The sequence below is a fragment of the Vanacampus margaritifer genome, chromosome 13, assembly GCF_051991255.1.
Source record: "Vanacampus margaritifer isolate UIUO_Vmar chromosome 13, RoL_Vmar_1.0, whole genome shotgun sequence".
NCBI classification, from domain to species: domain Eukaryota; kingdom Metazoa; phylum Chordata; class Actinopteri; order Syngnathiformes; family Syngnathidae; genus Vanacampus; species Vanacampus margaritifer.
In genome coordinates this window covers 295,072-318,100 of record NC_135444.1, presented here as the reverse complement: position 1 = coordinate 318,100, position 23,029 = coordinate 295,072, and positions in this window count along the sequence as shown.

Below are 23,029 nucleotides of genomic sequence, written 5' to 3'. Positions count from 1 at the left end.
AATGGGGGATTTCGACCACTGGGAGCCAGCCATTCATTACAATGGGGGATTTCGACCCCTAGGCGCCCGCCATTCTTTTCAATGGGGGATATCGACCCCTGGTAGTCCGCCATTCATTTCAATGGGGGAATTCGACCCTTGGTAGCCTGCCATTCATTTCAATGAGGGATTTCGATGACTGGGAGCCAGCCATTCATTTCAATGGGGGATTTCGACCCCTAGGCGCCCACCATTCATTTCAATGGGGGATTTTGACCCCTCGTAGCCCGCCATTCATTTCATTGGGGGATTTTGACTCCTGGGCGCCCGCCATTCATTTCAATGGGGGATTTCGACCCCTTTGAAGCCCGCCATTCATTTCAATGGGGGATTTCGACCCCTGTGAGCCCCCCATTCATTTCAGTGGGGGATTTCGACCCCTTTGAAGCCCGCCATTCATTTCAATGGGGGATTTCGACCCCTGGTAGCCTACCAATAATTTCAATGGGGGATTTCGACCCCTAGGCACCCGCCATTCATTTCAATGGGGGAATTCGACCCCTGGTAGCCCGGCCATTCATTTCAATGAGGGAATTCGATTCCTGGGTGCCCGCCATTCATTTTAATGGGGGAATTCGAACCCTGGGAGCCCGCCATTCGACCACTGGTAGCCAGCCATTGATTTCAATGGGGAATTTCGACCACTGGGCGCCCGCCATTCATTTCAATGGGGGAATTCGACCCCTGGTAGCCCGCCATTCATTTCAATGGGGGATTTCGACCACTGGGAGCCAGCCATTCATTTCAATGGGGGATTTCGACCCCTAGGCGCCCGCCATTCATTTCAATGGGGTATATCGACCCCTGGTAGCCCGCCATTCATTTCATTGGAAGATTTTGACTCCTGGGTTCCCGCCATTCATTTCAATGGGGGATTTCGACCCCTGGTAGACAGCCTTTCATTTAAATGGTGGATTTCGACCCCTGGGCGCCCGCCATTCATTTCAATAGGAGATTTCAACCTCTGGACGCCCGCCATTCATTTCAATGGGGGATTTCGACCCCTGGTAGCCCGATATTCATTTCAATCGGGGATTTCGACCACTGGGAGCCAGCCATTCATTTCAATGGGGGATTTCGACCCCTAGGCGCCCGCCATTCATTTCAATGGGGGATTTCGACCCCTGGTAGCCCGCCATTCATTTCATTGGGGGATTTCGACTCCTGGACGCCCGCCATTCATTTCAATGGGGGATTTCGACCCCTGTGAGCCCGCCATTCATTTAAATGGGGGAATTCGACCCCTGGGAGCCCGCCATTCATTTCAAAGGGGGATTTCGACCCCTGTGAGCCCGCCATTCATTTCAATGGGAGAATTCGACCCCTGGTAGCCCGCCATTCATTTCAATGGGGGATTTCGACCACTGTGCGCCCGCCATTCATTTCAATGGGGGATTTCGACCCCTGTGAGCCCGCCACTCATTTCAATGGGGGATTTCGACCCCTGGTAGCCCGGCCATTCATTTCAATAAGGGAATTCGACCCCTGGGAGCCCGCCATTCATTTTAATGGGGGAATTCAAACCCTGGGAGCCCGCCATTCGACCACTGGTAGCCAGCCATTTATTTCAATGGGGGATTTCGACTCCTGGGCGCCCGCCATTCATTTCAATGGGCGATTTCGACCACTGGGAGCCAGCCATTCATTTCAATGGGGGATTTCGACCCCTAGGCGCCCAGCCATTCATTTTCAATGGGGGATTTCGACCACTGGGAGCCAGCCATTCATTTCAATGGGTGATTTCGACCCCTAGGCGCCCGCCATTCATTTCAATGGGGGAATTAGAACCCTGTGAGCGCGCCATTCGACCCCTGGTAGCCAGCCATTAATTTCAATGGGGGAATTCGAACCCTGGAAGCCCGCCATTCGACCCCTGTGAGCCCCCCATTCATTTCAATGGGGGATTTCGACCCCTGGGAGCCCGCAATTAATTTAAATGGGGGATTTCGACCCCTGGTAGCCAGCCATTGATTTCATTAGGGGACTTCGACCCCTGGTATTCCGCCATTCATTTCAATGAGGGATTTCGACCCCTGGGAGCCCGCCATTCATTTCAATGGGGGATTTCGACCCCTGGTAGCCTACCATTAATTTCAATTGGGGATTTCGACCCCTAGGCGCCCGCCATTCATTTCAATGAGGGAATTCGACTCCTGGGTGCCCGCCATTCATTTTAATGGGGGAATTCGAACCCTGGAAGCCCGCCATTCGACCCCTGTGAGCCCCCCATTCATTTCAATGGGGGATTTCGACCCCTGGGAGCCCGCCATTCATTTAATTGGGGGATTTCGACCCCTGGTAGTCCGACATTCATTTCAATGGGGGATTTCGACCCCTTTGAAGCCCGCCATTCATTTCAATGGGGGATATCGACCCCTGGTAGCCCGGCCATTCATTTCAATGAGGGCATTCGACTCCTGGGTGCCCGCCATTCATTTTAATGGGGGAATTGGAACCCTGGGAGCCCGCCATTCGACCACTGGTAGCCAGCCATTTATTTCAATGGGGGATTTCGACCCCTTTGAAGCCCGCCATTCATTTCAATGGGGGATTTCGACCACTGGGAGCCAGCCATTCATTACAATGGGGGATTTCGACCCCTAGGCGCCCGCCATTCATTTCAATGGGGGATATCGACCCCTGGTAGCCCGGCCATTCATTTCAATGAGGGAATTCGACTCCTGGGTGCCGCCATTCATTTTAATGGGGGAATTGGAACCCTGGGAGCCCGCCATTCGACCACTGGTAGCCAGCCATTTATTTCAATGGGGGATTTCGACCCCTTTGAAGCCCGCCATTCATTTCAATAGGAGATTTCGACCCCTGGGCGCCCGCCATTCATTTCAATGGGGGAATTCGACCCTTGGTAGCCTGCCATTCATTTCATTGAGGGATTTCGATGACTGGGAGCCAGCCATTCATTTCAATTGGGGATTTCGACCCCTAGGCGCCCGCCATTCATTTCATTGGGGGATTTTGACTCCTGGGCGCCCGCCATTCATTTCAATGCGGGATTTCGACCCCTGGGCGCCCGCCATTCGACCCCTGGTAGTCAGCCGGTAATTTCAATGGGGTAATTCGACCCCTGGGAGCCCGCCATTCATTTTAATGGGGGAATTCGAACCCTGGGAGCCCGCCATTCGACCACTGGTAGCCAGCCATTTATTTCAATGGGGGATTTCGACCCCTGGGCGCCCGCCATTGATTTCAATGGGCGATTTCGACCCCTGGGCGCCCGCCATTCATTTCAATGGGGAAATTCGAACCCTGGTAGCCAGCCATTTATTTCAATGGGGGATTTCATCCCTGGTAGCCCGACATTCATTTCAATGGGGGATTTCGACCACTGGGAGCCAGCCATTCATTTCAATGGTGGATTTCGACCCCTAGGCGCCCGCCATTAATTTCAATGGGGGATTTCGACCCCTGGTAGCCTGCCATTCGTTTCATTGGGGGATTTTGACTCCTGGGCGCCCGCCATTCATTTCAATGGGGGATTTCGACCCCTGGTAGCCCGATATTCATTTCAATGGGGGATTTCGACCACTGGGAGCCAGCCATTCATTTCAATGGGGGATTTCGACCCCTAGGCGCCCGCCATTCATTTCAATGGGGGATTTCGACCCCTGGTAGCCCGCCATTCATTTCATTGGGGGATTTTGACTCCTGGAAGCCCGCCATTCTTTTCAATGGGGGATTTCGACCCCTGTGATCCCGCCATTCATTTAAATGGGGGAATTCGACCCCTGGGAGCCCGCCATTCATTTCAAAGGGGGATTTCGACCCCTGTGAGCCCGCCATTCATTTCAATGGGGGAATTCGACCCCTGGTAGCCCGCCATTCATTTCAATGGGGGATTTCGACCACTGTGCACCCGCCATTCATTTCAATGGGGGATTTCGACCCCTGGGAGCCCGCCATTCATTTTAATGGGGGAATTCAAACCCTGGGAGCCCGCCATTCGACCACTGGTAGCCAGCCATTTATTTCAATGGGGGATTTCGACTCCTGGGCGCCCGCCATTCATTTCAATGGGCGATTTCGACCACTGGGAGCCAGCCATTCATTTCAATAGGGGATTTCGACCCCTAGGCGCCCAGCCATTCATTTTCAATGGGGGATTTCGACCACTGGGAGCCAGCCATTCATTTCAATGGGTGATTTCGACCCCTAGGCGCCCGCCATTCATTTCAATGGGGGAATTAGAACCCTGTGAGCGCGCCATTCGACCCCTGGTAGCCAGCCATTAATTTCAATGGGGGAATTCGAACCCTGGAAGCCCGCCATTCGACCCCTGTGAGCCCCCCATTCATTTCAATGGGGGATTTCGACCCCTGGGAGCCCGCAATTAATTTAAATGGGGGATTTCGACCCCTGGTAGCCAGCCATTCATTTCATTGGGGGACTTCGACCCCTGGTATTCCGCCATTCATTTCAATGAGGGATTTCGACCCCTGGGAGCCCGCCATTCATTTCAATGGGGGATTTCGACCCCTGGTAGCCTACCTTTAATTTCAATTGGGGATTTCGACCCCTAGGCGCCCGCCATTCATTTCAATGAGGGAATTCGAACCCTGGAAGCCCGCCATTCGACCCTTGTGAGCCCGCCATTCATTTCATTGGGGGATTTCGACCCCCGGTAGTCCGACATTCATTTCTTTGGGGGATTTCAACCACTTTGAAGCCCGCCATTCATTTCAATGGGGGATTTCGACCCCTGGTAGCCTACCAATAATTTCAATGGGGGATTTTGACACCTAGGCGCCCGCCATTCATTTCAATGGGGGAATTCGACCCCTGGTAGCCCGGCCATTCATTTCAATGAAGGAATTCGATTCCTGGGTGCCCTCCATTCATTTTAATGGGGGAATTCGAACCCTGGGAGCCCGCCATTCGACCACTGGTAGCCATCCCATGATTTCAATGGGGGATTTCGACCCCTGGGCGCCCGCCATTCATTTCAATGGGGGAATTCGACCCCTGGTAGCCCGCCATTCATTTCAATGGGGGTTAACGACCACTGGGAGCCAGCCATTCATTTCAATGGGGGATTTCGACCCCTAGGCGCCCGCCATTCATTTCAATGGGGGATATCGACCCCTGGTAGTCCGCCATTCATTTCATTGGAAGATTTTGACTCCTGGGCGCCCGCAATTCATTTGAATGGGGGATTTCGACCCCTGGTAGCCAGCCTTTCATTTAAATGGTGGATTTCGACCCCTGGGCGCCCGCCATTCATTTCAATAGGAGATTTCGACCCCTGGACGCCCGCCATTCATTTCAATGGGGGAATTCGACACTTGGGAGCCAGCCATTCATTTCAATGGGGGATTTCGACCCCTAGGCGCCCACCATTCATTTCAATGGGGGATTTTGACCCCTCGTAGCCCGCCATTCATTTCATTGGGGGATTTTGACTCCTGGGCGCCCGCCATTCATTTCAATGGGGGATTTCGACCCCTTTGAAGCCCGCCATTCATTTCAATGGGGGATTTCAACCCCTGTGAGCCCCCCATTCATTTCAATGGGGGATTTCGACCCCTGGGAGCCCGCCATTCATTTCAATGAGGGATTTCGACCCCTAGGCGCACACCATTCATTTCAATGGGGGATTTTGACCCCTCGTAGCCCGCCATTCATTTCATTGGGGGATTTTGACTCCTGGGCGCCCGCCATTCGACCCCTGGTAGTCAGCCATTCATTTCAATGGGGGATTTCGACCCCTGGGAGCCCGCCATTCATTTAAATGGGGGATTTCGACCCCTGGTAGCCAGCCATTCATTTCATTGGGGGATTTCGACCCCTGGTATTCCGCCATTCATTTCAATGAGGGATTTCGACCCCTGGGAGTCCGCCATTCATTTCAATGGGGGATTTCGACCCCTGGTAGCCTACCATTAATTTCAATTGGGGATTTCGACCCCTAGGCGCCCGCCATTCATTTCAATGAGGGAATTCGACTCCTGGGTGCCCGCCATTCATTTTAATGGGGGAATTCGAACCCTGGAAGCCCGCCATTCGACCCCTGTGAGCCCCCCATTCATTTCAATGGGGGATTTCGACCCCTGGGAGCCCGCCATTCATTTAATTGGGGGATTTCGACCCCTGGTAGTCCGACATTCATTTCAATGGGGGATTTCGACCCCTTTGAAGCCCGCCATTAATTTCAATGGGGGATTTCGACCACTGGGAGCCAGCCATTCATTACAATGGGGGATTTCGACCCCTAGGCGCCCGCCATTCATTTCAATGGGGGATATCGACCCCTGGTAGTCCGCCATTCATTTCAATGGGGGAATTCGACCCTTGGTAGCCTGCCATTCTTTTCAATGAGGGATTTCGATGACTGGGAGCCAGCCATTCATTTCAATGGGGGATTTCGACCCCTAGGCGCCCACCATTCATTTCAATGGGGGATTTTGACCCCTCGTAGCCCGCCATTCATTTCATTGGGGGATTTTGACTCCTGGGCGCCCGCCATTCATTTCAATGGGGATTTCGACCCCTTTGAAGCCCGCCATTCATTTCAATGGGGGATTTCGACCCCTGTGAGCCCCCCATTCATTTCAGTGGGGGATTTCGACCCCTGGGAGCCCGCCATTCATTTCATTGGGGGATTTCGACTCCTGGTAGTCCGACATTCATTTAATTTTGGGATTTCGAGCCCTTTGAAGCCCGCCATTAATTTCAATGGGGGATTTCGACCCCTGGTAGCCTACCAATAATTTCAATGGGGGATTTCGACCCCTAGGCACCCGCCATTCATTTCAATGGGGGAATTCGACCCCTGGTAGCCCGGCCATTCATTTCAATGAGGGAATTCGATTCCTGGGTGCCCGCCATTCATTTTAATGGGGGAATTCGAACCCTGGGAGCCCGCCATTCGACAACTGGTAGCCAACCATTGATTTCAATGGGGGATTTCGACCCCTGGGCGCCCGCCATTCATTTCAATGGGGGAATTCGACCCCTGGTAGCCCGCCATTCATTTCAATGGGGGATTTCGACCACTGGGAGCCAGCCATTCATTTCAATGGGGGATTTCAACCCCTAGGCGCCCGCCATTCATTTCAATGGGGTATATCGACCCCTGGTAGCCCGCCATTCATTTCAATGGGGGATTTCGACCACTGGGAGCCAGCCATTCATTTCAATGGGGGATTTCAACCCCTAGGCGCCCGCCATTCATTTCAATGGGGTATATCGACCCCTGGTAGCCCGCCATTCATTTCAATGGGGGATTTCGACCCCTGGTAGACAGCCTTTCATTTAAATGGTGGATTTCGACCCCTGGGCGCCCGCCATTCATTTCAATAGGAGATTTCGACCTCTGGACGCCCGCCATTCATTTCAATGGGGGAATTCGAACCTTGGTAGCCTGCCATTCATTTCAATGAGGGATTTCGATGACTGGGAGCCAGCCATTCATTTCAATGCGGGATTTCGACCCCTAGGCGCACACCATTCATTTCAATGGGGGATTTTGACCACTCGTAGCCCGCCATTCATTTCATTGGGGGATTTTGACTCCTGGGCGCCCGCCATTCATTTCAATGGGGGATTTCGACCCCTGGGCGCCTGCCATTCGACCCCTGGTAGTCAGCCATTCATTTCAATGGAGGATTTCGACCCCTGGGAATCCGCCATTCATTTAAATGGGGGATTTCGACCCCTGGTAGCCAGCCATTCATTTCATTGGGGATTTCGACCCCTAGGCGCCCGCCATTAATTTCAATGAGGGAATTCGACTCCTGGGTGCCCGCCATTCATTTTAATGGTGGAATTCGAACCCTGGAAGCCCGCCATTCGACCCCTGTGAGCCCCCCATTCATTTCAATGGGGGATTTCGACCCCTGGGAGCCCGCCATTCATTTAATTGGGGGATTTCGACCCCTGGTAGTCCGACATTCATTTCAATGGGGGATTTCGACCCCTTTGAAGCCCGCCATTCATTTCAATGGGGGATTTCGACCACTGGGAGCCAGCCATTCATTACAATGGGGTATTTCGACTCCTAGGCGCCCGCCATTCATTTCAATGGGGGATATCGACCCCTGGTAGCCCGGCCATTCATTTCAATGAGGGAATTCGACTCCTGGGTGCCCGCCATTCATTTTAATGGGGGAATTGGAACCCTGGGAGCCCGCCATTCGACCACTGGTAGCCAGCCTTTCATTTAAATGGTGGATTTCGACCCCTGGGCGCCCGCCATTCATTTCAATAGGAGATTTCGACCCCTGGGCGCCCGCCATTCATTTCAATGGGGGAATTCGACCCTTGGTAGCCTGCCATTCATTTAATTTAGGGATTTCGATGACTGGGAGCCAGCCATTCATTTCAATGGGGGATTTCGACCCATGGGAGCCCGCCATTCATTTAATTGGGGGATTTCGACCCCTGGTAGTCCGACATTCATTTCAATGGGGGATTTCGACCCCTTTGAAGCCCGCCATTCATTTCAATGGGGGATTTCGACCACTGGGAGCCAGCCATTCATTACAATGGGGGATTTCGACCCCTAGGCGCCCGCCATTCATTTCAATGGGGGATATCGACCCCTGGTAGTCCGCCATTCATTTCAATGGGGGAATTCGACCCTTGGTAGCCTGCCATTCATTTCAATGAGGGATTTCGATGACTGGGAGCCAGCCATTCATTTCAATGGGGGATTTCGACCCCTAGGCGCCCACCATTCATTTCAATGGGGGATTTTGACCCCTCGTAGCCCGCCATTCATTTCATTGGGGGATTTTGACTCCTGGGCGCCCGCCATTCATTTCAATGGGGGATTTCGACCCCTTTGAAGCCCGCCATTCATTTCAATGGTGGATTTCGACGCCTGTGAGCCCCCCATTCATTTCAGTGGGGGATTTCGACCCCTGGGAGCCCGCCATTCATTTCATTGGGGGATTTCGACTCCTGGTAGTCCGACATTCATTTAATTTTGGGATTTCGACCCCTTTGAAGCCCGCCATTCATTTCAATGGGGGATTTCGACCAATGGTAGCCTACCAATAATTTCAATGGGGGATTTCGACACCTAGGCACCCGCCATTCATTTCAATGGGGGAATTCGACCCCTGGTAGCCCGGCCATTCATTTCAATGAGGGAATTCGATTCCTGGGTGCCCGCCATTCATTTTAATGGGGGAATTCGAACCCTGGGAGCCCGCCATTCGACCACTGGTAGCCAGCCATTGATTTCATTGGAAGATTTTGACTCCTGGGTTCCCGCCATTCATTTCAATGGGGGATTTCGACCCCTGGTAGACAGCCTTTCATTTAAATGGTGGATTTCGACCCCTGGGCGCCCGCCATTCATTTCAATAGGAGATTTCAACCTCTGGACGCCCGCCATTCATTTCAATGGGGGAATTCGAACCTTGGTAGCCTGCCATTCATTTCAATGAGGGATTTCGATGACTGGGAGCCAGCCATTCATTTCAATGGGGGATTTCGACCCCTGGGAGTCTGCCATTCATTTCATTGGGGATTTCGACCCCTAGGCGCCCGCCATTCATTTCAATGAGGGAATTCGACTCCTGGGTGCCCGCCATTCATTTTAATGGGGGAATTCGAACCCTGGAAGCCCGCCATTCGACCCCTGTGAGCCCCCCATTCATTTCAATGGGGGATTTCGACCCCTGGGAGCCCGCCATTCATTTAATTGGGGGATTTCGACCCCTGGTAGTCCGACATTCATTTCAATGGGGGATTTCGACCCCTTTGAAGCCCGCCATTCATTTCAATGGGGGATTTCGACCACTGGGAGCCAGCCATTCATTACAATGGGGTATTTCGACTCCTAGGCGCCCGCCATTCATTTCAATGGGGGATATCGACCCCTGGTAGCCCGGCCATTCATTTCAATGAGGGAATTCGACTCCTGGGTGCCCGCCATTCATTTTAATGGGGGAATTGGAACCCTGGGAGCCCGCCATTCGACCACTGGTAGCCAGCCTTTCATTTAAATGGTGGATTTCGACCCCTGGGCGCCCGCCATTCATTTCAATAGGAGATTTCGACCCCTGGGCGCCCGCCATTCATTTCAATGGGGGAATTCGACCCTTGGTAGCCTGCCATTCATTTCATTTAGGGATTTCGATGACTGGGAGCCAGCCATTCATTTCAATTGGGGATTTCGACCCCTGGGAGCCCGCCATTCATTTCATTGGGGGATTTCGACCCCTGGTAGTCCGACATTCATTTAATTGGGGGATTTCGACCCCTTTGAAGCCCGCCATTCATTTCAATGGGGGATTTCGACCACTGGGAGCCAGCCATTCATTACAATGGGGGATTTCGACCCCTAGGCACCCGCCATTCATTTCAATAAGGGAATTCGACCCCTGGTAGCCCGGCCATTCATTTCAATGAGGGAATTCGATTCCTGGGTGCCCGCCATTCATTTTAATGGGGGAATTCGAACCCTGGGAGCCCGCCATTCGACCACTGGTAGCCAGCCATTGATTTCAATGGGGAATTTCGACCACTGGGCGCCCGCCATTCAATTCAATGGGGGAATTCGACCCCTGGTAGCCCGCCATTCATTTCAATGGGGGATTTCGACCACTGGGAGCCAGCCATTCATTTCAATGGGGGATTTCGACCCCTAGGCGCCCGCCATTCATTTCAATGGGGTATATCGACCCCTGGTAGCCCGCCATTCATTTCAATGGAAGATTTTGACTCCTGGGTTCCCGCCATTCATTTCAATGGGGGATTTCGACCCCTGGTAGACAGCCTTTCATTTAAATGGTGGATTTCGACCCCTGGGCGCCCGCCATTCATTTCAATAGGAGATTTCGACCTCTGGACGCCCGCCATTCATTTCAATGGGGGAATTCGAACCTTGGTAGCCTGCCATTCATTTCAATGAGGGATTTCGATGACTGGGAGCCAGCCATTCATTTCAATGGGGGATTTCGACCCCTAGGCGCACACCATTCATTTCAATGGGGGATTTTGACCACTCGTAGCCCGCCATTCATTTCATTGGGGGATTTTGACTCCTGGGCGCCCGCCATTCATTTCAATGGGGGATTTCGACCCCTGGGCGCCCGCCATTCGACCCCTGGTAGTCAGCCATTCATTTCAATGGGGGATTTCGACCCCTGGGAGTCTGCCATTCATTTAAATGGGGGATTTCGAACCCTGGTAGCCAGCCATTCATTTCATTGGGGATTTCGACCCCTAGGCGCCCGCCATTCATTTCAATGAGGGAATTCGACTCCTGGGTGCCCGCCATTTATTTTAATGGGGGAATTCGAACCCTGGAAGCCCGCCATTCGACCCCTGTGAGCCCCCCATTCATTTCAATGGGGGATTTCGACCCCTGGGAGCCCGCCATTCATTTAATTGGGGGATTTTGACCCCTGGTAGTCCGACATTCATTTCAATGGGGGATTTCGACCCCTTTGAAGCCCGCCATTCATTTCAATGGGGGATTTCGACCACTGGGAGCCAGCCATTCATTACAATGGGGTATTTCGACTCCTAGGCGCCCGCCATTCATTTCAATGGGGGATATCGACCCCTGGTAGCCCGGCCATTCATTTCAATGAGGGAATTCGACTCCTGGGTGCCCGCCATTCATTTTAATGGGGGAATTGGAACCCTGGGAGCCCGCCATTCGACCACTGGTAGCCAGCCTTTCATTTAAATGGTGGATTTCGACCCCTGGGCGCCCGCCATTCATTTCAATAGGAGATTTCGACCCCTGGGCGCCCGCCATTCATTTCAATGGGGGAATTCGACCCTTGGTAGCCTGCCATTCATTTCATTTAGGGATTTCGATGACTGGGAGCCAGCCATTCATTTCAATTGGGGATTTCGACCCCTGGGAGCCCGCCATTCATTTCATTGGGGGATTTCGACCCCTGGTAGTCCGACATTCATTTAATTGGGGGATTTCGACCCCTTTGAAGCCCGCCATTCATTTCAATGGGGGATTTCGACCACTGGGAGCCAGCCATTCATTACAATGGGGGATTTCGACCCCTAGGCACCCGCCATTCATTTCAATAAGGGAATTCGACCCCTGGTAGCCCGGCCATTCATTTCAATGAGGGAATTCGATTCCTGGGTGCCCGCCATTCATTTTAATGGGGGAATTCGAACCCTGGGAGCCCGCCATTCGACCACTGGTAGCCAGCCATTGATTTCAATGGGGAATTTCGACCACTGGGCGCCCGCCATTCAATTCAATGGGGGAATTCGACCCCTGGTAGCCCGCCATTCATTTCAATGGGGGATTTCGACCACTGGGAGCCAGCCATTCATTTCAATGGGGGATTTCGACCCCTAGGCGCCCGCCATTCATTTCAATGGGGTATATCGACCCCTGGTAGCCCGCCATTCATTTCAATGGAAGATTTTGACTCCTGGGTTCCCGCCATTCATTTCAATGGGGGATTTCGACCCCTGGTAGACAGCCTTTCATTTAAATGGTGGATTTCGACCCCTGGGCGCCCGCCATTCATTTCAATAGGAGATTTCGACCTCTGGACGCCCGCCATTCATTTCAATGGGGGAATTCGAACCTTGGTAGCCTGCCATTCATTTCAATGAGGGATTTCGATGACTGGGAGCCAGCCATTCATTTCAATGGGGGATTTCGACCCCTAGGCGCACACCATTCATTTCAATGGGGGATTTTGACCACTCGTAGCCCGCCATTCATTTCATTGGGGGATTTTGACTCCTGGGCGCCCGCCATTCATTTCAATGGGGGATTTCGACCCCTGGGCGCCCGCCATTCGACCCCTGGTAGTCAGCCATTCATTTCAATGGGGGATTTCGACCCCTGGGAGTCTGCCATTCATTTAAATGGGGGATTTCGAACCCTGGTAGCCAGCCATTCATTTCATTGGGGATTTCGACCCCTAGGCGCCCGCCATTCATTTCAATGAGGGAATTCGACTCCTGGGTGCCCGCCATTTATTTTAATGGGGGAATTCGAACCCTGGAAGCCCGCCATTCGACCCCTGTGAGCCCCCCATTCATTTCAATGGGGGATTTCGACCCCTGGGAGCCCGCCATTCATTTAATTGGGGGATTTTGACCCCTGGTAGTCCGACATTCATTTCAATGGGGGATTTCGACCCCTTTGAAGCCCGCCATTCATTTCAATGGGGGATTTCGACCACTGGGAGCCAGCCATTCATTACAATGGGGTATTTCGACTCCTAGGCGCCCGCCATTCATTTCAATGGGGGATATCGACCCCTGGTAGCCCGGCCATTCATTTCAATGAGGGAATTCGACTCCTGGGTGCCCGCCATTCATTTTAATGGGGGAATTGGAACCCTGGGAGCCCGCCATTCGACCACTGGTAGCCAGCCTTTCATTTAAATGGTGGATTTCGACCCCTGGGCGCCCGCCATTCATTTCAATAGGAGATTTCGACCCCTGGGCGCCCGCCATTCATTTCAATGGGGGAATTCGACCCTTGGTAGCCTGCCATTCATTTCATTTAGGGATTTCGATGACTGGGAGCCAGCCATTCATTTCAATTGGGGATTTCGACCCCTGGGAGCCCGCCATTCATTTCATTGGGGGATTTCGACCCCTGGTAGTCCGACATTCATTTAATTGGGGGATTTCGACCCCTTTGAAGCCCGCCATTCATTTCAATGGGGGATTTCGACCACTGGGAGCCAGCCATTCATTACAATGGGGGATTTCGACCCCTAGGCACCCGCCATTCATTTCAATAAGGGAATTCGACCCCTGGTAGCCCGGCCATTCATTTCAATGAGGGAATTCGATTCCTGGGTGCCCGCCATTCATTTTAATGGGGGAATTCGAACCCTGGGAGCCCGCCATTCGACCACTGGTAGCCAGCCATTGATTTCAATGGGGAATTTCGACCACTGGGCGCCCGCCATTCAATTCAATGGGGGAATTCGACCCCTGGTAGCCCGCCATTCATTTCAATGGGGGATTTCGACCACTGGGAGCCAGCCATTCATTTCAATGGGGGATTTCGACCCCTAGGCGCCCGCCATTCATTTCAATGGGGTATATCGACCCCTGGTAGCCCGCCATTCATTTCAATGGAAGATTTTGACTCCTGGGTTCCCGCCATTCATTTCAATGGGGGATTTCGACCCCTGGTAGACAGCCTTTCATTTAAATGGTGGATTTCGACCCCTGGGCGCCCGCCATTCATTTCAATAGAAGATTTCGACCTCTGGACGCCCGCCATTCATTTCAATGGGGGAATTCGAACCTTGGTAGCCTGCCATTCATTTCAATGAGGGATTTCGATGACTGGGAGCCAGCCATTCATTTCAATGGGGGATTTCGACCCCTAGGCGCACACCATTCATTTCAATGGGGGATTTTGACCACTCGTAGCCCGCCATTCATTTCATTGGGGGATTTTGACTCCTGGGCGCCCGCCATTCATTTCAATGGGGGATTTCGACCCCTGGGCGCCCGCCATTCGACCCCTGGTAGTCAGCCATTCATTTCAATGGGGGATTTCGACCCCTGGGAGTCTGCCATTCATTTAAATGGGGGATTTCGAACCCTGGTAGCCAGCCATTCATTTCATTGGGGATTTCGACCCCTAGGCGCCCGCCATTCATTTCAATGAGGGAATTCGACTCCTGGGTGCCCGCCATTTATTTTAATGGGGGAATTCGAACCCTGGAAGCCCGCCATTCGACCCCTGTGAGCCCCCCATTCATTTCAATGGGGGATTTCGACCCCTGGGAGCCCGCCATTCATTTAATTGGGGGATTTTGACCCCTGGTAGTCCGACATTCATTTCAATGGGGGATTTCGACCCCTTTGAAGCTCGCCATTCATTTCAATGGGGGATTTCGACCACTGGGAGCCAGCCATTCATTACAATGGGGTATTTCGACTCCTAGGCGCCCGCCATTCATTTCAATGGGGGATATCGACCCCTGGTAGCCCGGCCATTCATTTCAATGAGGGAATTCGACTCCTGGGTGCCCGCCATTCATTTTAATGGGGGAATTGGAACCCTGGGAGCCCGCCATTCGACCACTGGTAGCCAGCCTTTCATTTAAATGGTGGATTTCGACCCCTGGGCGCCCGCCATTCATTTCAATAGGAGATTTCGACCCCTGGGCGCCCGCCATTCATTTCAATGGGGGAACTCGACCCTTGGTAGCCTGCCAGTCATTTCAATGGGGGATTTCGATGACTGGGAGCCAGCCATTCATTTCAATGGGGGATTTCGACCCCTGGGAGCCCGCCATTCATTTAATTGGGGGATTTCGACCCCTGGTAGCCCGACATTCATTTCAATGGGGGATTTCGACCCCTTTGAAGCCCGCCATTCATTTCAATGGGGGATTTCGACCACTGGGAGCCAGCCATTCATTACAATTGGGGATTTCGACCCCTAGGCGCCCGCCATTCATTTCAATGGGGGATATCGACCCCTGGTAGTCCGCCATTCATTTCAATGGGGGAATTCGACCCTTGGTAGCCTGCCATTCATTTCAATGAGGGATTTTGATGACTGGGAGCCAGCCATTCATTTCAATGGGGGATTTCGACCCCTAGGCGCCCACCATTCATTTCAATGGGGGATTTTGACCCCTCGTAGCCCGCCATTCATTTCATTGGGGGATTTTGACTCCTGGGCGCCCGCCATTCATTTCAATGGGGGATTTCGACCCCTTTGAAGCCCGCCATTCATTTCAATGGGGGATTTCGACCCCTGTGAGCCCCCCATTCATTTCAGTGGGGGATTTCGACCCCTGGGAGCCCGCCATTCATTTCATTGGGGGATTTCGACTCCTGGTAGTCCGACATTCATTTAATTTTGGGATTTCGACCCCTTTGAAGCCCGCCATTCATTTCAATGGGGGATTTCGACCCCTGGTAGCCTACCAATAATTTCAATGGGGGATTTCGACCCCTAGGCAACCGCCATTCATTTCAATGGGGGAATTCGACCCCTGGTAGCCCGGCCTTTCATTTCAATGAGGGAATTCGATTCCTGGGTGCCCGCCATTCATTTTAATGGGGGAATTCGAACCCTGGGAGCCCGCCATTCGACCACTGGTAGCCAGCCATTGATTTCAATGGGGAATTTCGACCACTGGGCGCCCGCCATTCATTTCAATGGGGGAATTCGACCCCTGGTAGCCCGCCATTCATTTCAATGGGGGATTTCGACCACTGGGAGCCAGCCATTCATTTCAATGGGGGATTTCGACCCCTAGGCGCCCGCCATTCATTTCAATGGGGTATATCGACCCCTGGTAGCCCGCCATTCATTTCATTGGAAGATTTTGACTCCTGGGTTCCCGCCATTCATTTCAATGGGGGATTTCGACCCCTGGTAGACAGCCTTTCATTTAAATGGTGGATTTCGACCCCTGGGCGCCCGCCATTCATTTCAATAGGAGATTTCGACCTCTGGACGCCCGCCATTCATTTCAATGGGGGAATTCGAACCTTGGTAGCCTGCCATTCATTTCAATGAGGGATTTCGATGACTGGGAGCCAGCCATTCATTTCAATGGGGGATTTTGACCCCTAGGCGCACACCATTCATTTCAATGGGGGATTTTGACCACTCGTAGCCCGCCACTCATTTCATTGGGGGATTTTGACTCCTGGGCGCCCGCCATTCATTTCAATGGGGGATTTCGACCCCTGGGCGCCCGCCATTCGACCCCTGGTAGTCAGCCATTCATTTCAATGGGGGATTTCGACCCCTGGGAGTCTGCCATTCATTTAAATGGGGGATTTCGACCCCTGGTAGCCAGCCATTCATTTCATTGGGGATTTCGACCCCTAGGCGCCCGCCATTCATTTCAATGAGGGAATTCGACTCCTGGGTGCCCGCCATTCATTTTAATGGGGGAATTCGAACCCTGGAAGCCCGCCTTTCGACCACTGGGAGCCAGCCATTCATTACAATGGGGTATTTCGACTCCTAGGCGCCCGCCATTCATTTCAATGGGGGATATCGACCCCTGGTAGCCCGGCCATTCATTTCAATGAGGGAATTCGACTCCTGGGTGCCCGCCATTCATTTTAATGGGGGAATTGGAACCCTGGGAGCCCGCCATTCGACCACTGGTAGCCAGCCTTTCATTTAAATGGTGGATTTCGACCCCTGGGCGCCCGCCATTCATTTCAATAGGAGATTTCGACCCCTGGGCGCCCGCCATTCATTTCAATGGGGGAATTCGACCCTTGGTAGCCTGCCATTCATTTCATTTAGGGATTTCGATGACTGGGAGCCAGCCATTCATTTCAATGGGGGATTTCGACCCCTGGGAGCCCGCCATTCATTTAATTGGGGGATTTCGACCCCTGGTAGTCCGACATTCATTTCAATGGGGGATTTCGACCCCTTTGAAGCCCGCCATTCATTTCAATGGGGGATTTCGACCACTGGGAGCCAGCCATTCATTACAATGGGGGATTTCGACCCCTAGGCGCCCGCCATTCATTTCAATGGGGGATATCGACCCCTGGTAGTCCGCCATTCATTTCAATGGGGGAATTCGACCCTTGGTAGCCTGCCATTCATTTCAATGAGGGATTTCGATGACTGGGAGCCAGCCATTCATTTCAATGGGGGATTTCGACCCCTAGGCGCCCACCATTCATTTCAATGGGGGATTTTGACCCCTCGTAGCCCGCCATTCATTTCATTGGGGGATTTTGACTCCTGGGCGCCCGCCATTCATTTCAATGGGGGATTTCGACCCCTTTGAAGCCCGCCATTCATTTCAATGGGGGATTTCGACCCCTGTGAGCCCCCCATTCATTTCAGTGGGGGATTTCGACCCCTGGGAGCCCGCCATTCATTTCATTGGGGGATTTCGACCCCTGGTAGTCCGACATTCATTTAATTGGGGGATTTCGACCCCTTTGAAGCCCGCCATTCATTTCAATGGGGGATTTCGACCCCTGGTAGCCTACCAATAATTTCAATGGGGGATTTCGACCCCTAGGCACCTGCCATTCATTTCAATGGGGGAATTCGACCCCTGGTAGCCCGGCCATTCATTTCAATGAGGGAATTCGATTCCTGGGTGCCCGCCATTCATTTTAATGGGGGAATTCGAACCCTGGGAGCCCGCCATTCGACCACTGGTAGCCAGCCATTGATTTCAATGGGGAATTTCGACCACTGGGCGCCCGCCATTCATTTCAATGGGGGAATTCGACCCCTGGTAGCCCGCCATTCATTTCAATGGGGGATTTCGACCACTGGGAGCCAGCCATTCATTTCAATGGGGGATTTCGACCCCTAGGCGCCCGCCATTCATTTCAATGGGGTATATCGACCCCTGGTAGCCCGCCATTCATTTCATTGGAAGATTTTGACTCCTGGGTTCCCGCCATTCATTTCAATGGGGGATTTCGACCCCTGGTAGACAGCCTTTCATTTAAATGGTGGATTTCGACCCCTGGGCGCCCGCCATTCATTTCAATAGGAGATTTCAACCTCTGGACGCCCGCCATTCATTTCAATGGGGGAATTCGAACCTTGGTAGCCTGCCATTCATTTCAATGAGGGATTTCGATGACTGGGAGCCAGCCATTCATTTCAATGGGGGATTTCGACCCCTAGGCGCACACCATTCATTTCAATGGGGGATTTTGACCACTCGTAGCCCGCCATTCATTTCATTGGGGGATTTTGACTCCTGGGCGCCCGCCATTCATTTCAATGGGGGATTTCGACCCCTGGGCGCCCGCCATTCGACCCCTGGTAGTCAGCCATTCATTTCAATGGGGGATTTCGACCCCTGGGAGTCTGCCATTCATTTAAATGGGGGATTTCGACCCCTGGTAGCAAGCCATTCATTTCATTGGGGATTTCGACCCCTAGGCGCCCGCCATTCATTTCAATGAGGGAATTCGACTCCTGGGTGCCCGCCATTCATTTTAATGGGGGAATTCGAACCCTGGAAGCCCGCCATTCGACCCCTGTGAGCCCCCCATTCATTTCAATGGGGGATTTCGACCCCTGGGAGCCCGCCATTCATTTAATTGGGGGATTTCGACCCCTGGTAGTCCGACATTCATTTCAATGGGGGATTTCGACCCCTTTGAAGCCCGCCATTCATTTCAATGGGGGATTTCGACCACTGGGAGCCAGCCATTCATTACAATGGGGTATTTCGACTCCTAGGCGCCCGCCATTCATTTCAATGGGGGATATCGACCCCTGGTAGCCCGGCCATTCATTTCAATGAGGGAATTCGACTCCTGGGTGCCCGCCATTCATTTTAATGGGGGAATTGGAACCCTGGGAGCCCACCATTCGACCACTGGTAGCCAGCCTTTCATTTAAATGGTGGATTTCGACCCCTGGGCGCCCGCCATTCATTTCAATAGGAGATTTCGACCCCTGGGCGCCCGCCATTCATTTCAATGGGGGAATTCGACCCTTGGTAGCCTGCCATTCATTTCATTTAGGGATTTCGATGACTGGGAGCCAGCCATTCATTTCAATGGGGGATTTCGACCCCTGGGAGCCCACCATTCATTTAATTGGGTGATTTCGACCCCTGGTAGTCCAACATTCATTTCAATGGGGGATTTCGACCCCTTTGAAGCCCGCCATTCATTTCAATGGGGGATTTCGACCACTGGGAGCCAGCCATTCATTACAATGGGGGATTTCGACCCCTAGGCACCCGCCATTCATTTCAATAAGGGAATTCGACCCCTGGTAGCCCGGCCATTCATTTCAATGAGGGAATTCGATTCCTGGGTGCCCGCCATTCATTTTAATGGGGGAATTCGAACCCTGGGAGCCCGCCATTCGACCACTGGTAGCCAGCCATTCATTTAATTGGGGGATTTCGACCCCTGGTAGTCCGACATTCATTTCAATGGGGGATTTCGACCCCTTTGAAGCCCGCCATTCATTTCAATGGGGGATTTCGACCACTGGGAGCCAGCCATTCATTACAATGGGGGATTTCGACCCCTAGGCGCCCGCCATTCATTTCAATGGGGGATATCGACCCCTGGTAGTCCGCCATTCATTTCAATGGGGGAATTCGACCCTTGGTAGCCTGCCATTAATTTCAATGAGGGATTTCGATGACTGGGAGCCAGCCATTCATTTAAATGGGGGATTTCGACCACTGGGAGCCAGCCATTCATTACAATGGGGTATTTCGACTCCTAGGCGCCCGCCATTCATTTCAATGGGGGATATCGACCCCTGGTAGCCCGGCCATTCATTTCAATGAGGGAATTCGACTCCTGGGTGCCCGCCATTCATTTTAATGGGGGAATTGGAACCCTGGGAGCCCACCATTCGACCACTGGTAGCCAGCCTTTCATTTAAATGGTGGATTTCGACCCCTGGGCGCCCGCCATTCATTTCAATAGGAGATTTCGACCCCTGGGCGCCCGCCATTCATTTCAATGGGGGAATTCGACCCTTGGTAGCCTGCCATTCATTTCATTTAGGGATTTCGATGACTGGGAGCCAGCCATTCATTTCAATGGGGGATTTCGACCCCTGGGAGCCCACCATTCATTTAATTGGGTGATTTCGACCCCTGGTAGTCCAACATTCATTTCAATGGGGGATTTCGACCCCTTTGAAGCCCGCCATTCATTTCAATGGGGGATTTCGACCACTGGGAGCCAGCCATTCATTACAATGGGGGATTTCGACCCCTAGGCACCCGCCATTCATTTCAATAAGGGAATTCGACCCCTGGTAGCCCGGCCATTCATTTCAATGAGGGAATTCGATTCCTGGGTGCCCGCCATTCATTTTAATGGGGGAATTCGAACCCTGGGAGCCCGCCATTCGACCACTGGTAGCCAGCCATTCATTTAATTGGGGGATTTCGACCCCTGGTAGTCCGACATTCATTTCAATGGGGGATTTCGACCCCTTTGAAGCCCGCCATTCATTTCAATGGGGGATTTCGACCACTGGGAGCCAGCCATTCATTACAATGGGGGATTTCGACCCCTAGGCGCCCGCCATTCATTTCAATGGGGGATATCGACCCCTGGTAGTCCGCCATTCATTTCAATGGGGGAATTCGACCCTTGGTAGCCTGCCATTAATTTCAATGAGGGATTTCGATGACTGGGAGCCAGCCATTCATTTCAAAGGGGGATTTCGACCCCTAGGCGCCCACCATTCATTTCAATGGGGGATTTTGACCCCTCGTAGCCCGCCATTCATTTCATTGGGGGATTTTGACTCCTGGGCGCCCGCCATTCATTTCAATGGGGGATTTCGACCCCTTTGAAGCCCGCCATTCATTTCAATGGGGGATTTCGACCCCTGTGAGCCCCCCATTCATTTCAGTGGGGGATTTCGACCCCTGGGAGCCCGCCATTCATTTCATTGGGGGATTTCGACCCCTGGTAGTCCGACATTCATTTAATTGGGGGATTTCGACCCCTTTGAAGCCCGCCATTCATTTCAATGGGGGATTTCGACCCCTGGTAGCCTACCAATAATTTCAATGGGGGATTTCGACCCCTAGGCACCCGCCATTCATTTCAATGGGGGAATTCGACCCCTGGTAGCCCGGCCATTCATTTCAATGAGGGAATTCGATTCCTGGGTGCCCGCCATTCATTTTAATGGGGGAATTCGAACCCTGGGAGCCCGCCATTCGACGACTGGTAGACAGCCATTGATTTCAATGGGGAATTTCGACCACTGGGCGCCCGCCATTCATTTCAATGGGGGAATTCGACCCCTGGTAGCCCGCCATTCATTTCAATGGGGGATTTCGACCACTGGGAGCCAGCCATTCATTTCAATGGGGGATTTCGACCCCTAGGCGCCCGCCATTCATTTCAATGGGGTATATCGACCCCTGGTAGCCCGCCATTCATTTCATTGGAAGATTTTGACTCCTGGGTTCCCGCCATTCATTTCAATGGGGGATTTCGACCCCTGGTAGACAGCCTTTCATTTAAATGGTGGATTTCGACCCCTGGGCGCCCGCCATTCATTTCAATAGGAGATTTCGACCTCTGGACGCCCGCCATTCATTTCAATGGGGGAATTCGAACCTTGGTAGCCTGCCATTCATTTCAATGAGGGATTTCGATGACTGGGAGCCAGCCATTCATTTCAATGGGGGATTTCGACCCCTAGGCGCACACCATTCATTTCAATGGGGGATTTTGACCACTCGTAGCCCGCCATTCATTTCATTGGGGGATTTTGACTCCTGGGCGCCCGCCATTCATTTCAATGGGGGATTTCGACCCCTGGGCGCCCGCCATTCGACCCCTGGTAGTCAGCCATTCATTTCAATGGGGGATTTCGACCCCTGGTAGCCAGCCATTCATTTCATTGGGGATTTCGACCCCTAGGCGCCCGCCATTCATTTCAATGAGGGAATTCGACTCCTGGGTGCCCGCCATTCATTTTAATGGGGGAATTCGAACCCTGGAAGCCCGCCATTCGACCCCTGTGAGCCCCCCATTCATTTCAATGGGGGATTTCGACCCCTGGGAGCCCGCCATTCATTTAATTGGGGGATTTCGACCCCTGGTAGTCCGACATTCATTTCAATGGGGGATTTCGACCCCTTTGAAGCCCGCCATTCATTTCAATGGGGGATATCGACCCCTGGTAGTCCGCCATTCTTTTCAATGGGGGAATTCAACCCTTGGTAGCCTGCCATTCATTTCAATGAGGGATTTCGATGACTGGGAGCCAGCCATTCATTTCAATGGGGGATTTCGACCCCTTTGAAGCCCGCCATTCATTTCAATGGGGGATTTCGACCCCTGTGAGCCCCCCATTCATTTCAGTGGGGGATTTCGACCCCTGGGAGCCCGCCATTCATTTCATTGGGGGATTTCGACCCCTGGTAGTCCGACATTCATTTAATTGGGGGATTTCGACCCCTTTGAAGCCCGCCATTCATTTCAATGGGGGATTTCGACCCCTGGTAGCCTACCAATAATTTCAATGGGGGATTTCGACCCCTAGGCACCCGCCATTCATTTCAATGGGGGAATTCGACCC